The sequence below is a fragment of the Phocoena phocoena genome, chromosome 6, assembly GCF_963924675.1.
Source record: "Phocoena phocoena chromosome 6, mPhoPho1.1, whole genome shotgun sequence".
NCBI classification, from domain to species: Eukaryota; Metazoa; Chordata; class Mammalia; order Artiodactyla; family Phocoenidae; genus Phocoena; species Phocoena phocoena.
In genome coordinates this window covers 75,233,710-75,248,672 of record NC_089224.1, presented here as the reverse complement: position 1 = coordinate 75,248,672, position 14,963 = coordinate 75,233,710, and the positions used below count along the sequence as shown (strand labels likewise).

The 14,963-nt window shown below is 40.0% G+C and overlaps 1 pseudogene; it reads right to left on the bottom strand.

The window, feature by feature from the left end:
• Positions 1-1,119: 1,119 nt before the first annotated feature.
• LOC136125070 (leucine-rich repeat-containing protein 59-like) overlaps positions 1,120-14,963 on the bottom strand; it is a 184,414-nt pseudogene continuing 170,570 nt past the window's right edge.

The window sequence follows — 14,963 nt, the reverse complement described above, 5'->3', positions numbered from 1 at the left end:
CTGTGAAGGAGCACTATGACGGCCATTTCTGATCCCTTCATCCAGCTGTTGTGAAAAGAGGCAAAGGAGGCCACAGAGCAAGAAAATGCTGAGTCTGGCAGACAAGAGAATGGACAGCCCTCATTTGTGCTAGTCGTTAATGTACCACTTTTAAACTCCATGATGCTACTTATTTCCCTTCATTGTGTAGGTGTAGTTGCGTCTAGAATGAATTCTAAACCAAAGTCTCTTACGAAGCTTTAGTTTTCGGGTTGCCTATGAGGTATTTAGTCACACCAATTATGTAACAGAGTTGTCACAGACAACGTGGCTTTGCAAGGGTCCACCTTCTTGTTTACTGGCAATCGGGGAATGAATGCTCTCAAATTGATGCAAGGAGCCTGGACTGTCCCCATTTTATAGAAGCCACATAAATTGCCTCAGGACTCTACAAGAGCTGCCCAAGACCCTCATGGCTATGAGATTTCTACCTGTGGGTGATGAATCTGTTTCCCATGAAAGATTCTATATTCCAGCCAAGAGACACTCAATCCTGGTGTAAATTTTGTTCTCTCAAGACATTATAAAGGAGGCAAAATGATGGAAAGAAGGGATACCAGGGTGGGAACCCAGTTCTGCCTCAAACTAGCTGGGAGACCGGAGGCAAGTCCTGGAAGGCCTCAGTTTCCCTGTCTACAAGTGCTACATTGGACTGGATGGTCTGGAAGTCCTGTCACAGCCTGAGATTTTGTAGGACTGTTAAAATATCTGAATGTCTGAGGTCCTTAAAAAATAGGTATTCCCCTCGCCCCCCCAATTTAGACTAGATTTGCTGAGTATGGTGTTCCCCTAGTCCCCAATAACACACTGCCTCCTGATCCGCCCTGGCTCCCCAGGGAGGAATGAAAGAAAGGGTTTGTGACATACAAAAGTATAAATGTAGTGACAACTGACCTTTAGTAGAAATGAATCTTGCCTTTACACAGCTCTCTATAACAACTAGGAATGGCTATGCTTTTTCCTCTCCCCACCCCAAGCCTACTCTTTTAAGCATGCAGGGGTATTCCCCACCTCCTATTTCTCCTTATTCCATCAGGGGACCCTGACGAAGGAACAAAGGAGTCTTACACAGAGGAGGTCTCAAGTACCAAACGGCAGCCACGTGGTGATGGCAGGTAGGTCTGACACTAAAATGAGGTTGTGTCCAGCAGAACCCAATTCCATAGGAGTCCAAGCTCCAAGGCTAGGGGGCAGCAGGCGTGGAGGACAAGCTCCCGGCTGAGAATGGGTCTGCAGGACCCACCGGAGGATGCCGTGGCTGCGCAGCGCCGGAGCGCGTTGTCGTAGATGTTGTTCACACTGGTGCAGACGGGCTGCTGCTGCAGCTCCGTCACCCGACAAGCAACAAGCCCGCCAGCCACACGCAACAGCAGCGGCAGCATTAGCCCCAGCACAGCCCAGGATCGAGTGTGGCTCCCGCGTGGTCTCCCGGGGCTGAGAGCCGGACTTAAGATTTCGGGGCTTGATCTGTTTCCTTCTTAGGTTCCTTATGCTCCTGGTTGGCTGCTTTGAGGGCGTCCTACTCCTTTCTCCGGCGCTCCTTCTCTTCCGCCTTCTCCCGCTTCCGCAGTTCCGCTCCGGAGCCTCCTTAGCTCGCTGCTTGGCCTCCCACGTCTTTTCGGCCTCGCGGTCTATTTCCAGCTGCCGCTGCCCCTCTCGCTCCTGATCGAGCTGCACCGCCTTCGTGTGCTCTAACACCCTGTTGGCGCACTGCTCACGCTGCTTCTCGTCCAAGCAAGACAGGATCCAGGGGGTTATCGTTCAGGCCCAGCCACTTCAGACTCCTGAGCTGAGCAAAGCTGACAGGCAGGGTGACCAGCCTGCTGTTGAGGAGGTCCAGGTGCCGGAGGTTGACCAGGAGGCCGAAACCCGCTGGCAGCTACCGCAGTTTGTTCTTACTCAGGTCCAGCTTCACCAGGTGTGTGAGGCCACGGAAATCCGACGGAAGGGTAGTCAGTTTATTGCGGGACGGATCCAGTATGGTGGCCTTTGGGGGGAGTGGGGGGCAGCCAACTCCTTGACCGGGACCTCATTCGGGTCGCTGAGGCTCAGGGCCAGCTTGTTGCTGTCCAGCTCGTCGCGGAGGTTCCCGCCCTTGGTGACGCCGGCTGAACGGGGCTCCGACGGGCAAGAGAAGGGGTGAGAAGCCGCTCGGTGGCTCGGCAGACTCGCACCCAACCGACAATGCCTGCATCCCCTGCCACCTATCCGCCCCCCGGTTGGCACTCTGAGCCCCGTGCCCCGTTCCCACCGGTGCAGCTGCGACAACGATGAGGAAGTAACTCATCCCACGAAAGTCATTCAACTAAAATGTTGTCACCATGTGCACCTAGGTTTTTCTTTCTTTTTTAACAGTTTTTAGAGATGTAATTCACACACCATACAAGTCACTCATTTACAGCCACTATGGAGAACAGTATGGAAGTTCCTTAAAAAACTAAAAATAGAACTACCATATGACCCAGCAATCCCACTGCTGGGCATATACCCTGAGAAAACCATAATTCAAAAAGAGTCATGTACCAAAATGTTCATTGCAGCTCTATTTACAATAGCCAGGAGATGGAAGCAACCAAAGTGTCCATCGACAGATGAATGGATAAAGAAGATGTGGCACATATATGCAATGGAATATTACTCAACCATAAAAAGGAACGGAACTGGGTCACTTGTAGAGACATGGATGAACCTAGAGATTGTCATACAGAGTGAAGTAAGTCAGAAAGAGAAAAACAAATATCGTATATTAACGCATATATGTGGAATCTGAAAAAACTGGTATGGATAATCTTATTTACAAAGCAGAAATAGAGACACAGATGTAGAGAACAAACGTATGGATACCATGGGGGAAGGGGGTAATGGGATGAATTGGGAGATTGGGATTGACATGTATACACTATTGATACTATGTATATAATAGCTAACTAATGAGAACCTACTGTATAGCACAGGGAACTCTACTCAATACTCTGTAATGACTATATGGGAATAGAATCTAAAGAAAGAGGGGATATATGTATATGTATAGCTGATTCACTTTGCTGTACAGTACAAACTGATACAACATTGTAAAGCGGCTATACTCCAATTTTTAAAAAAAGCGTATAATTCTGTGGCTTTCGGTATACTTACAGTTGTGCAATCATCACCACAATCAGTTTTAGAATATTTTTACCACCCCAGAAAGAAACCCTGTACCCCTTGGCTGCCAGCTCCCAATTCTTCCGTCCCTCCAGCTCTAGGCAACCATTAATCTGCTGTCTCCACGTATTTGTCTGTTCCGAACATTTCATATAACGGAAGCATACAGTATGTGGCATTTGTGACTATTTCCTTCAATCAGTGTAAGATTTTTAAGGTTCATTCATGTTGTAGCATGTATCAATACCTCATTTATTTTCATGGCAGAATAACATTTTATTGTACAGATATGTCCCATTCTGTCTATCCATTCATCAGTTAGTGGACATTGTTCTGTTTCCACCTTTTGGCTGCTATGAAGAATGCTACTATAAATGTACAAGATTTTGTGTAGACACATGGTTTCATTTCTCTTCGTTCTATACCCAGAAGAGAAAATGCTGGATTCTATGGTAACTCTATGGTTAAGCTTTTGAAAACTGCCAGACAATTTTCTAAAGTGGCTGAATCATTTTTCATTCCCACCAGCAGTGTAGGAGAGTTCCAATTTCTCCACTTCCTCACCTACACTTGTTATTATCTGACTTTTTGATGATAGCCATCCTAGTAGGTGTGAAACAGTATCTCATTTTGGTTCCTATTTGCATGTCCCTGAGGGCTAATCCTAGGCTTTCTTTGAAGTGCATCTTAAAATATTTGTTACAGTTATTCAATTCGGTGTTAAAATCCTTGCTCTTAAAGCAATTCAAAAATCAATGAGAAAAAGGAGTGAATGTAAGCTGATAAGAATGTGTGTGCATATACCTATGCACATGTGTGTACATCTTGCATGCATACATTTATTTACATGTAAACATGTATGTCTCAGAACTATGAAAGTGTGGGCTCTCAAGTTAAGTTGCTTGAGGTCAAATCCAGGCACTGCTACATAGTACCTGAATGACCTGGAGTAAGTTGATTAATCGCTCTAAGTTCATTTTTTCTATCCATAAGTAGGGACAATAAAAACAGCATACATAATTTGCTTAGTATAGCGCTTCCAGATAGTTGATTTATAAATATTAGCTCAATATTTCTGTATTCGTTGACTCTTTTACAATTAGGAGGCGTTTCATGTACTACGCAATTTTAAAAAATCAGTGAGGTTTACATTTTATCTTTGCACATACTTGTTTCTAAATATTTCTAGTCCATATTTTGGTTTAGCCTTTAATAGATTCCCTGTCGTGGATCAGTGTTCCGCCTTACCTAATTTCTCACCCCCCCCTTCAAAATACAATTATAAATTCCCCATACAAAAAGAAAATAAGAAGAAATATCTTTATTGCAAAATAGCACCATCAGTTCTCATAGTAAAATGCATCCCATGTTGATACAGTTCTAAGAGAGGTCCCAAGGCAACCAAAAGAGGAAGAGGAAGCCCTCAGGGCCGGTGAAAGCATGTGTCCTTGAAGGGCAATAGAACTCTCCTTCCTTTCTCCTCCAAAGCCTCATGATTTAGTCCTTATACTCCCCACTCACCAAACCAGGGGAGCAGTGAAAATAAGCAGCACAAATGACCAAGTAATGCCCCTTATTTCCATGTAGAAGCAGGTGCATTTTCCTCAGGGTAAGTGGTGCGATGACACTGATCCACTCTGACAGGCCAGCTGATCTAAAATTACTCAGCACACAGCCCCTGGCTGGGGAAGCTTCTCCCAAGAGCTTATTCTGAAACTCTTCAATCCCCCAGGTGCTAATTAAAATTTACTGGGTAATATTTGCAAAGCTCAATGGCCCTAGTTACAGCAATTATCAGTTACTAAATGTTAGTGCCGGGGGTGTCACCTGATGATTGGCTTTTTTATTCAAGAGGATTGTCCCTCTTCCCCCACCCATGATTCTTTCCCTCCGCTTCTTCAAGAATCCAAATGGGCTAAAGGTTTCAAATGGCTTGAGAGGAGGAAAAAAATCGTCATCCTACACTTAAAATAATTCTTTTTTCCTTGGACCACTAGGCACTGAGGGATCAGGGTTTTAAACACAAGGATCCCACTGTGGAAGTGAGGGGCTAAATTGGAGGTTCACCTCTGAGCCACCGTCAAGGTGTACTCCTGGCTCATCCATTTGCCCTGGTGATTGCATCAGCAGGTGGACCAAAGGCCCTGACCAAGGCCCGCTAATCTTATCAGGTTATTGCAAATGACTGCTCTTGAAATGGGAGACAGTTTGTCTAAACAAAGGAGAACTGACCAATTTATGGAGTTGGCACTAAAGGAGCTGTAGGACAAGGACTCAGCCTGGTTACCATGCTCTGGCCCCCGCTTCTGCAGACCACACGAGGAGACAAGTATTGCAACGACACACAGAGGCATTTCCTGGGCTTAACTGAGTTCAAATTGCGCTTGATGGCCTTCATTAAGCAGATGAACTGTGACAAAAAATAACGTCCAGTTACTCTCTAAATAAATGACCTTAAAATTAATAGTCAAACTTCTTTACTTTCTAATTCAGGAAAGACGTCAGATCCAAGACCAGTGTAACTCAACCCCATGATCTGGGGGCACCAGCGGCTTTTGCTCTTTGCTCATATACCAATGGCAACTTTTTACTAAGACACAGTGTTCTCAATTGTTTCTGTGTTTGTTTATTTGTTTCCAGAAAACACTTTTCCAGAGTTCTCTTCCAAGAGAACTAATATTTGTGGAACATCTACTATTTGCCAGACATTAATGCTCGGCACGTTAAACAACCACATACAGCGTTCTTTGTCTTGGCCCAACTATAATGTCAGCTCTTCCCTTTCCCTTTTAAATAAATCTATTTTCAGAAGCAGAGGAAAAGATGATGGCCCAAATTTTTGATAGTCAGGGATATGTGTAAAAGACATATAAAACAGTGGAAGAAAGACCAAACTTTGTGAGAGAAAATCCAAGGTTATTATAAAACTCTTCCCCTTTCAATACCTCTGGCCTTCTCCAAGGCATTGAACATTCTGAGCCTAGAGGCACCTCACTGGGTCAAGATTAGACACTGCATGTGAAGGAGCTCAGAGAGAGGTGAGATGCTGGATAAAGTAGGAAGACTCTTGCTCTAATCAGGAGGTCAATAGAAGTGAAATATTCAAGATCCTCACAAACACTGGCAGTGCTCAGAGATCAAACCAAAAGGTTACTGAGTTAAAAAGGCACGGCTGTGTATATCCCGCAGCAAATGGCGACCATCAATAGTTAAAGCTGTTTCTGGTCCTGGTTGCATAAGGTTTTCTTCAGAACCAAGCAGGTTTAAAACTAACTTGCAGCAACAATTAATATTCTAGACCATTCTATTTCTTTCATTGTACAATATCATATAGAAACAAACTTTGCATCCTTTTGAAGTTTTATAGGAAATACATTGGGGTAAGGAAGAGAATGTAAGTTTGTTGTACCGTCTATGTAAGCATTCTCCTCCCTAAGCCCCCAATAAATTTCCTATAAAGTTTTGAAAGGATGAAACATGTCTAGCAAATGTTTCTTAAAAGGCTTGGGGTCAAACATACTTGATTTTCCACTAGGTTAAAATAATTTTTGTATGTCCAATCTATTAAACCAAATAACGAAAAAGATGTACAAAGCAATTCATCTGCACTGTTTCCCTGGGCTAACTTGTTGGCAAAGCAATTTGCATGAACATTACTATCCTCAACCAGAAAACATTCAGTAAGTGTCAGATATTCGCTGGGAACTTCTTGGTACTGACTGATCTACAAATCATTTCAAATACACGGATACCTGAAGGATGGGAGGAAGGGACTTTAGCCAGGAAAAAGGGTGAGGAGGAACCTTTCAGGAAAAGGAAGTAGCACATGCCCGTGGGAAGGAGAAACCGTGGCTGGAATTAGAGTGAAGGGTGGGTGAGGTAGGCGGAGGTTAGATCACGCAGGACCTCAAGGTCCTAGGAGGAAACACAACTTATTCAGATGGTTTAATAGTGAGATTTTAACAATAGGGATACTTCCAGATGTGTAGGCAGTATTTCAGGAGTCAGCACCCAGAGAAAGCATAACAGGAAGCTCTCACCATCCCTAGGACAAGAAGGAAGAAGAAAAGTATTGGAGTCTGGTGGGAGCTGGAGCTGTGGAGGTGAGGCTATCCACCTGCTGGCAGAGAAGAAAGGCAGAAACAGGGAAGCAGCAGGAAATACCTCCAAACCCTCCGTCTCTCCTTATGCTCTGCCAGTGCATCCCATCCGGTGTCTTTCTTGGGACATAGAGAAATTAGGGGAGGAAAAGATGGCAAACAGAGAATAACCAGCACACCGGACTTTTTATTTCATCCTAAGAAAAATGGGAAGCCTTTGAAAAATTTTAATCTAGGGAGTGAAGTGGTGAAAACAGCATTCAAATGCACATTTTCTTCCATACTGATAATCGCTAGGCAAAAAGACGGGGGGGGGGGGGGGGGGGGGGGGGGGGGGGGGGGGAGGGAGGGAGAAAGGAAGAAAGAAGTGTGAGATGTTGCAGGTTTGTTACAAGTTTAAAAACAAATAGGAAGAGACTATCAAAACTAAAGGCAAATTTGGATACTCCAGGAACAGCCACAAGTTGACACTATGAAAATCTGTGGGTGATTCATAGGACTTACTTAGAGAATGGCAACGAACTCAGTGAAAGATCATGCTGAAGATGAGAGATTTCATTTATGTTCTCTTTTTCTGAGGAGTTAGTATTGCAAGTTTGCATCAAAGGATTTTGCTAGAGCTCAGATGTTTCCTGTTTTTGTGAACTTGCAATAAGAGTTACAAAAGCTATTCTTTGGGGGGAGCTTTATTTTTCTTCATTGGGTAGTGTTGAAAGCAAAAAAAGATGAACTCTTTAAAACCACTTAGGTTCCATGGATATAGGTTGATTTCCTGCTATAGTTAATTTTTTATTAACTTATTTCCCTAAAACAATTGGGATCTAAAAGCTTTTTGAGGAAAACTCTAGACCTTTTAGTAAAAAAGATAGAAAGAAGGAATGAAAGAAAGAAGGAAGGAAGGAAGGAAGGAAAGGAAGGAAGGAAGGAAGGAAGGAAGAAAGAAAGAAAGAAAGAAAGAAAGAAAGAAAGAAAGAAAGAGAATATATAGCATGCATATTCTATAAATGAAGGAACCATGAAGAATCCAGTAAGTTTTCTAAATCAGATATCTTGCTACGTGTCCTCTGTCATCTAGGGAGATTTTTAACATTGTAAATTCCCAAGGGCCCCTGAAAACCAACTGAAATGAAATCTCTGAGTAAGACCTGGGGTTTCGCATTTCAAAGAAAATGTCCTCTCTGTGATTCTGACATGCAGCTATCTTTGGCAATCACCATAGATATAATTTAAGGTCCAAACCATGTTTATTTTAAAATTCCAGATAATTAAAATGCTGGTGATGTTAGTCTAATGAGTTTCCAGGTCCTTCCACTTATATCATTCTATTACTCTTGTTACTCAGTTTCAAATTTAAATGCATGAAGATGGATTCAAACTTCTAAAATTCCTAGAATTGACTTGACCTCAATGGACTGTTTCCATGTTGTACAATGCCAGTGTGCACTTTTGGTAATGGGCTTTTTAAAATAACATATAATACATGATTTTAACTGTGTTTAAATTTTGGTTTTTCATTATGAATATATTTTAAGTGGTTTCTGACCTTCTCTGAGTACCTAGACTCAGGGTGGATACACTGAGATGGCTTAAGAAATAAAATGATTATTATTTACATACCACAGAAAATTACTGGTCTAGTGCTTTACTTCAGAGCTACTGGCAATCTTCTCTGGTGAAGGCTCCAATGGAACGTCAATCATTGTCAATAATCAGTATCCTGAAATCAACCAAAATCCTGTTCTTCAACATGGTTATTTTCTTAAAATTTCTTTCCTGGAATCAAATACTCATCTGTGTCCTGTGTTTTTTGGAAGAGGTTTTGTGTAAGAAGACCTGCTTGATCATTCTGAAGGATTTCTCTGATTTGTATTCTAGCTCATTCTTTATTATACAGTTGGCTCACTCTCTCTCTCTCTCTTTTTTTTTTTTTTGGCTAACCAAGGACCAAAGATTCAATACTCAACTTGGAATACAAATCAATTTCTGGAAATCTCATGCTTACCTTCCTACACCTGTCCTCTCACTATAGCAACACCAGAAGTAGACACACACCATCATCATGTGTTTCTGTATAAACTGCTTCTGAGGTTTTTATTCTACAGTTTACACCCCTGCAACAGTATGATTTTCATTGCAAAGCAGAGTGGACTGATCACAAACAACCACTTCCACCCTAGTCCAAAATCATTTGAAATGAAACCAAAGCTGTCTAAAATATTTTATGTTATTGGAAAACAAAAAAATTTGGTGAATTTCTGAAGAACAGAAAACCAATAGGAATGAAAGAGGAACTGAAAACTACATACAATTGTAATGAAAATACACAGAGTAAATAAATGGTGTTGAGATCAGAGTAGGTTAGGAGGACACTGGGGGTCAAAGGATATAAGGAATGATAATGGAGCTTTAGGTAACTATCAACTCAAGCTGTCACCTTGTACAAATATCTTGAGAGGATACAGTAACTGAGTTTGCTTCCAAAAGGTATCAGCGAATAGAGCACTAAAACCAGAGGATTCCAGGCAGCTTGAAGGCACAGAGAGAGATGAAGGGGGTGCTTTCAAAACCAAATTATAGGTTGCCGTCACACCATGTTCTTCAGTATTCATATCTCTCCAAAGACAAGCTTCTTTAGTCAAAACATGCATCCATAAGCAAGTAAGTAGGAAATGGTTCTGAAAATATGAGCAGATAAACTAAGAACCAGAAGATATCTGAGGAAAACCAAAACTATTAAAGAATGAACTCCAGGGCTTCCCTGGTGGCGCAGCGGTTGGGAGTCCGCCTGCCGATGCAGGGGACGCGGGTTCGTGCCCCGGTCTGGGGGGATCCCACATGCCGCGGGGCGCCTGGGCCCGTGGGCCATGGCCGCTGGGCCTGCGCGTCTGGAGCCTGTGCTCCACAGCTGGAGGGGCCACGGCGGTGAGGGGCGCGCGTGCCGCAGAAACAAACAAACAAACAAAAAAGAATGAACTCCAATTCAGTAAGTAGAAAACTAACATATGGAAAAATATTTAGTGGAGCAAGTTAAGACTATAATGAGATTATGTGGATTTGTTTACCATTTCTATAAAACTAGAAGGGTATTTATGAAAAAATCTGGAGCACTTGTTAAGAAAAGTAGGTTCAAAAGGTGAGATGAATAGCAAAATGAATTAGGCAGAAGAGTAAATTAGTGAGCTTAGACAATCAAGCCAAAGGACTCACAGAACATGGTGTGAAAGGAAAAAATGATGGAAGATGCAATGAAATAAAGAGTTGCAGAGAAAAGATCTATTAGACCCAAAATCTATTCAATAGAATCATTGGGAAAAGGAAAGCTAGATAACAGAGAAAAATATATAATCAATGAAATAATAAAAGATTTAACAGAGCAGATGAAAAGACCTAAAGGTATCAATCTGGAGAATGAACACAAATCTACAACTAAACACATCAAATTCCACAAGCCAAGGCTAAAAAATAACACTCCTAAATTATTCCAAAGAGAAAGAACAGCTTCCCTACAAAAGAAAAAGAATCATATGAACATCAGGCTTCTCCTTGACCACAATGCATACTTAAAGACAATAAAACAAACAAAAAAAAAGGCAAATTTCTAATAAAAAAACTCCATTTTAAATATAATTGATTTTTACCTATTTTGAAAAGTTATAAGTAACTTCACTATCCACCAATGTATTAATAATAAGTGATGCTGAATAAATATTATGAAATACTACTATATGACTTGATAAGGGGACAGCAATTAGCACTTGCAACAACTTTTCTCAATATGATCCTCAGTTCCAAAGGCAGTGGCGGTACGATTGAGAAGCTGAGCAGAGCGTTCAATAGACTCACAGGGCTAAGACCCAAAAATGGCACCCAGGGCCTGCCAAGCAGGAGGGTCCTTGTAAATACCCAAACTTTTGAGGGGCACAGCAAGCAACATTAAACCAGAAACAGTCTGGCCCTAACAGGAAACAAAGTCCAGGTTCAAACAATTGTAAACCCTTTGGGGTTGACGTGACCTGGGACTGTTAGTGCCCTTAGAATAACAGCCAATAGAAGCAAAGGGAAGGCTCACTGGAGAAAGAAAAGGGGTGGGATAGGGAAGGTGGGAGGGAGGCTCAAGAGGGAGGGGATACAGGGATATAGGTATACATACAGCCGATTCACTTTGTTGTACAGCAGAAACTAACACAGCATTGTAAAACAATTAGACTCCAATAAAGATTTAAAAAAAATCATCCCAAGCATCAAATTATTTCTAGTTTTTCATATACAATATTTAGCATTGTGGGGGAAAAAAAACAGGCAAGGGAAACGCCAATCAGAACCACAATGAGATATCACTGCATACCTGTTAGGATGGCTGTTACCAAAAAGACAAGAGATGAGAGGTGTAGGCAAGGATGTGGAGAAAAGAGAACCCTTGTGCACTGTTGGTGGAAATGTAAATTGGTGCAGCCACTATGGAAAACAGTATGGAGGGCCCTCAAAAAATTAAAAATAGAACTACCATATGATCTGGCAATTCCAGTTCTGGGTATTTACCTGAAGAAAACAAAAACACTAACTTAAAATGATATCTGCACCCCTCTGTTTATTTCAGTACTATTTACAATAGCCAAGATATGGAAACAACCTAAGTGCCAATTGATGGATGAATGGATAAAGAAAACGTGATATAGATACAGATATATTATTATTAATATCCTGTATTATAGATACAGGAATATTATTCTGCCATAAAAAGAAGGAAATCCTGCCATTTTTGAAAACATAGATAGACCTTGAGGTCATTGTGCCAAGTGAAGTAAGCCAGACAGAGAAAGATAAATACCATGTGATCTCACATGTGAAATCCAAAAGTAAAAACAAAACAAAACAAAAAAAACCTCATAGATACAGAGATTGGTTGCCAGAGGCAGGGGGCTGGGGGGGTGGGCAAAATGGATGAAGGGGTTCAAAAGGTACAAACTTCCAGTTAAAAAATAAATGTCATGAGGATGTAATGTACAGCATGGTGACTACAGTTAAGAATACTGTATTGTGTATTTGAAAGTAGCTAAAAGATCTTAAAAGTTCTCGTCACAAGAAAAAAATGTAACTATGTATGGTAACTAATGTAACTAGACTTATCGTGGCAATCATGTTATAATATATACAAATATTAAATCATTATTTGTATACCTGAAACCAATATAATGTTGCATGTCAATTATACCTCATTAAAAAATTATTTAAAGGTGATATTTAACCCAAGAACTGATTGGAGTAATCAAGTAGAATACCAAAGCCAGACAGGGACACTACTACAAGAAAAGAAAATATCCCTGATGTACATATGCACAAAAATCTTCCACGAAATACTAGCAAATAGAATTCAACAGCACATTAAAAGGATCATATACCATGGTCAAGTGGGATTTATCCCTAGGATGCAAGGATAATTCAACATATAAAAATCACTAAATGGGAGGCACCACATCAATAGAATAAAGGATAAAAATTATATTATCATCTCAATGGATGCAGAAAAAGCATTTGACAAAATTCAAAATCATGTCACATTAGAAACCCTCAACAAATTAGGTATGGAAGGAATGTATCTCAACAAAATAGATGCCATGTACGACAAGCCCACAGCTAACATCATACTCAATGATGAAAAGCTGAAAGCTTTTCCTCTAAGATCAGGAACAAGACAAGGATGCCCACTCTTGCCACTTTTATTCAACATAGTACTGGAAATCCTAGTTAGCCCAACTGGGCAAGGGAAAGAAAAAAGCATCCAAATCAGAAGGTAGAAGTAAAATTGTCTGTTTGCAGATGACATTATCTTATATAGAGAAAATTCTAAGAAATCCACCAAAAAAACCTGTTAGAACAAATAAATGAATTCAGTAAAGTTGCGAGATCCAAAAATCAGTATTAAAAAACCAGGTGTGATTCTATACACTAACAACAAACCATTAGAAAGAGAAATTGAGAAAACAATCCCCTTTATAATAATATCAAAAACAATAAGATATCCAGGAATAAATTTAACCAAGGAGATGAAAGACCTGTACACTGGAAACTATAGACCTTAAAAACATAGAAAACAAGAAGATACTGATAAAAGAAATTAAAGAAGCACAAACAAATGGCTATGGTCGTTGAAGAGGGATGAAATACAGGACAGGCTGCTGTATAGTTTAATCTGTTATTGCACTTCCACGTCTCTTTCATGTCCCTGTATTCTTCTATAATATTCTCTTTCATACTGAGAATACATTCATATAATTTGGGGACAATTTATGTCCTGAAAAGTGTGCAAAAAGTAATTTTAAAATCTGCATGTTATTAATTAAAATATCAGACTCCATGGTCTTAACTTTCACTAGAAGATATTACTTCATTTAATTCTAAATGTTCACATCATTTTATAATATGGAAAGAAACCAAAAGCAATAATGAAATCTAAAAGTAAACGGATTTAAATTTTAATACAAAGTTAGTAAAATAAGCAAAACAAAATTTGTTTATGTATCATAATCAATCTACATAAAAATTTGTGTCACTGTGGATAAAACCAGGAAGAAAACAAAATGAAAACGTTTTGATATCAGGCAAATAAGACTTTTTGCTATGGTTTTCCCCAAATTGTCTTTACTCTGGTTTACTCTTCTTATAAAGATTCCATGAAAACAAAATGTGCAACATATTTGATGAAAGAAAAATAATGTCCTCCATTTTTATACCATTCTTACTTCTAAAAGTCAGGTATGAGATTTGGGAAATTAAGTTACATGAAGAACTGCACACAGATGGCTGTTAGTGAAGAATAAGAATTAGGTCACGGGTCTAATTAACTCATAGTGGAAAAAATTCAATGTTTCTCCTACCTGCTAGTCATGCTGAGCAAGTTCTATGTCGGTATCCTGTTTCATACTACCTCATAACCTAATAGATTTTCTTTATTCAATCAGGTCTAGAAGCTACTATAAATATTCCAATTTTTCGTATACTTTCTAATCTCAACAGAATATGAATTCTCACTAAAGAACTCTCCATTCTTCATGCTGCTGCTTTTACTCTCTACCACGTATCATCCGAAATGTTTGCACCTTTCCTTGTATTGTCACATTTTGTTGATTTTCATTCTGTTCAGCTTTTTACTTGTTGTTGTGATGGAGTGGTGACTCCAGCTCCTTACATAGGTAACTGTTGATTGCTTTTTAGTTTTTATATATACAGTATATACATTATAATATATATATATATATTATACAGTATATACATTATAATATATATATATATATGTATATATATATATATAATATGTATCTTTGATCTAGCCATAAAGAACACAGTAGCCCAAAGAGGGAAAAGAATCAGGGCTTTGAAAAGATTCACACCAATTTCAAAAGGAAGTTTCCTTGTTTGTAATAAAGATAATTTTCTAAGCCAATGTTGTCACTATCTTCAGTGACATGAGTGTCCTGAATTACAGCTGTGCAGGTCTTAGGAATCCATAATGAGGGGGTATTTGTGCTTTGCCTATAAATGGAAGGTAGTTAGGACCTCTGTTATACTGTGCACGTATTATGCTTTAGTAGACACAGTGTAATGTACCAACATATAAATTCATTTTAATATATACTCGAGGACCTGTTAAAACTTGAATTCTGTCTGGAATTCTCATCCTTT